Below are 3,517 nucleotides of genomic sequence, written 5' to 3'. Positions count from 1 at the left end.
TAGAATCCAAGATACATCAATAGTTAAGCAATAGGCCTAAAACTAGTATATGCTATTTAGTGTTTTAAATAAGTCAAATATAGAAAATTCTAAAACAAATTCTTAACTTGTCTTAAGACATATTTGTTATAGTAATAATATCTATGTAAAGCATGAAAAATACTAATGTAACAACACAAATTGGAAAAACAAGGTTAAGAAAGTGAACCAAGGGCTGTTGTAAGGCGGTGCACAGGCATGTGATGGCGAGCACGGGTGTGTGACGTGGAGAGGAAATCGTGTGGTAGGAAAATGGAGGGTATAGGGAGGGGAAAATGGGGATTAATGTAAGTGGAGTGACTTTGAGGGTGGTTTGGGGGTTGGGGAAGTGAGAATCTAGTGAATGGTGGCCGGAATAGGGAGTAGGGGTTAGGGGAGGGAGAATTTCGGCTAGGGTTTTAAATGGAGGAAGAAGATGAATAGTGGTTTGTTTATCTAGGGGAGGGGCACACGGCCTAGGGCCACACCCGTGTGCTGTGAGGGTAGCCCGTGTTTCTCAAATTTTTCAAATGTGGTCATGCCCGACTACTATCACACGTCAGTGTGTCTTAGGCGTGTGTGGCACACGGCCATGTCGCACGGTCGTGCCTAGCTTTGTTTGCTTCTCCCACGCCCGTGTTTTATGGTAGCACGCCCATGTATTTTTGTCCACGGTTTAATGGCACAGGCATGTCACACGCCTGTGTCGAAGAAACAGAATCGAGACTTGTCTCTGGCACGCCCGTGGTTTTCTATCCCACGCCTGTGTTCTTCCTATCAAGTTTACCCACGGCCATGTCGTATGGCCGTGGGGATTTATCGCACCCCGTGTTTTGGGGAAATCATGTTTTGCTTCAACACGGCCGTCTCACACAGCCGTGTCTCTTCCCCTGTTTGGCCACTGCTTCAGGCACGCCCATGTGCTTAGTCGTGTGTGCTGAAAAACTTTGCAATTCAAAGATAAAGTTAATGATTCGAAGTGTTAGAAATTAATTAAAAATAAAGAAATCAAAATATGTTAGTGCTCAGGTTGCCTCCCGAGAAGCGCTTATTTATAGTCTAAGCTCGACTTACCTCTCTGTTGATTTATCATGGTGGTTTGAGGAGTTCATACTCCTCGTTCCTGCTGTCAATCTTAAAATAAGGTTTTAATTGGGTGTTGTTTACCTTAAAAGTGCTAAACTTGGGATGACTCACCTCCACCGTACTGAATGGAAAAATACTGAGTACCGTAAGAGGGATTTCCTCATTCGGTGTGGTAGTGACAATGTGAGGATCGACGGCATCTAGTAAGACTTTATCGCCTACCTTAAGTTGATTAGGAGAGGTATCGAGCTTGTTTTGGTGTAGTTTCGGTTTATCATGTGTTCTCGGTTTTTGTTCTCGCCATTCGTCTAGCTCTTCTATCCGTAGCCTTCGTTCTTCATGGACATTTTTTTTCTTTTCATGATAGTTGCGCATTGTCTCTGTTGTCTTGGTTTGAGAATGTTCCTACAAGGACGATTGAATATTAGTTTTATCATCGATAGGTTTTATAGCATTATCCTGAGTCTTAGGGGTTTTGACTAAGTCGCGTGCTTAGAGTGTTACTGCATCGTTACCTGCACGAAGTGTTAGCTCCCCTGTGCCTACATTAATAATGGTTCTGGCAGTTTCTAAAAAGGGTCGTCCTAAAATTAAAGGTACCTCGTTATCCTCATCCATATCTAAGACGACAAAGTCTCTTGGGTAAATAAATTTATCAATTTTAGCGAGAACATCTTCAATAATACCCTTAGGAAATCTAACTGTTTTGTCAGCCAATTGTATGCTCATCCTAGTCTGTTTGGGTTTATCGAGACCTAGTCGTTTAAACATTTTATACGGCATAACATTTATACTTGCCCCTAGATCAGCTAAAGCATTATTCACAGATAAACTACCAATTAAACAAGGAATTGTAAAACTCCCTGGATCATTTAATTTGTTAGGTAGCTCGTTCTTTAGAATAGCTGAGCAGATTGCATTGAGTTCCACATGCAATGTAGCGTCTAATTTCCTTTTATTGCTCAGAAGTTTCTTTAAAAATTTTGCTGAATTGGGCATCTGCGAAAGAACTTCAATAAAAGGTAAGTTAATATGTAATTTCTTTAAGAGTTTGACAAACTTACCAAATTGTTCTTCTGTTCTGTCTTTCGTCATCGCTTTAGGATATGGCACACAAGGTTCATGATTCGTACTTACCTTTTTGGGATCATTATCGTTTACCTCTTCTAGTCATTTGTTCATTGTGTTGTTTTGCTGTATTTTTGGCTTGGGTATAACGAGTCCGTCCTTATTTTGAGCGCTAATTGCATTGAGGTGTTCCCTCAGATTAGGTTCAATATTACTTGGTAGGCTACCTTGTAGTCTTACGGAGATTAGTTTGGACAACTGGCCTATCTGAGTTTCAAGTCCTTGGATCGATGCTTGTTGATTCTTAAGTGCAGTCTCGATATTTTGAAAACGGGTTTCTGACACCGAGATGAATTTAGAGAGCATCTCTTCAAGGTTCGGCATCTTCTCTTGTTGATAAGGTGGCTGTTGAAAACTCTGAGGATTTTGTGGCTTGTGATTCCCTTGACCTCCCCAGGAAAAATTTGGCTGGTTCCTCCAACCTACATTATAGGTATTACTGTATGGGTTATTTTGAGGTCTAAAGTTATTGTTACCTATATAGTTGACTTATTCCTCTTTGGTTGTGGGACTAAAGGATTGATATTCTATATGAACACCTCCTTCGCTTTAGTCACACCTCATTACTGGATGTACCTGCGTAGAACCAAGAAAACTATCAATCTTTTTATTGAGAAGTTCTACCTGATTAGAGAGCATGGTGACTGAATCGATGTTATAAACGCCGGTTGTTTTTGTTGGCTTAGTCCTCATGACTTGCCACTAATAGTTGTTTAGTGACATCTCTTCTATGAATTCGTAGGCATCTTCTAGTGTTTTATTGTTGATAGTTCTGCCAGCAGCAGCGTCAATCATTTGTCTTGTCGAGGGATTCACACCATTGTAGAACGTTTGAACTTGCAGCCATAGAGGCAACCCATGGTGAGGGCACCTTCTCAATAGATCCTTGTTTCTCTCCCATGCATCGTAAAGTGTTTCTAAGTCCATCTACACAAAAGAAGAAATATCATTGCGTAATTTAGCCGTTTTAGCCGGCGAAAAATATTTTAGTAAAAATTTCTCGGTCATTTGCTCCCAAGTAGTGACAGACCCTCGTGGTAATGAGTTCAACCACTGTTTAGCTTTGTTTCCTAGTGAGAAGGGAAATAACCGAAGACGGATGGCATCATCAGAAATGCCATTAATTTTGAATGTATCACAAAATTCCAGGAAATTTGCTAACTCAGTGTTGGGATCTTCATCCTGCAAACCATCAAACTGAACAAACTGTTATATCATCTGAATAGTGTTAGGTTTTAATTCATAATTATTCACAGCAATAGCAGTTCTAACTATACTTGATATA

General features: G+C 40.4%; 1 non-coding gene across 1 annotated transcript; it reads left to right on the top strand.

Moving 5' to 3' along the window:
• The first annotated feature begins 3,085 nt into the window (after nt 1-3,085).
• On the top strand, nt 3,086-3,192 carry LOC128287197 (small nucleolar RNA R71). Its single transcript, XR_008277893.1, has one exon. It is a non-coding gene; the product is annotated as a small nucleolar RNA R71 (small nucleolar RNA).
• The last annotated feature ends 325 nt before the right edge of the window (nt 3,193-3,517 follow it).

Source organism: Gossypium arboreum, chromosome 13 (assembly GCF_025698485.1).
Source record: "Gossypium arboreum isolate Shixiya-1 chromosome 13, ASM2569848v2, whole genome shotgun sequence".
NCBI classification, from domain to species: Eukaryota; Viridiplantae; Streptophyta; class Magnoliopsida; order Malvales; family Malvaceae; genus Gossypium; species Gossypium arboreum.
Note: the sequence above shows the minus strand (reverse complement) of the source record. Positions and strands in the feature narration are given on the sequence as shown.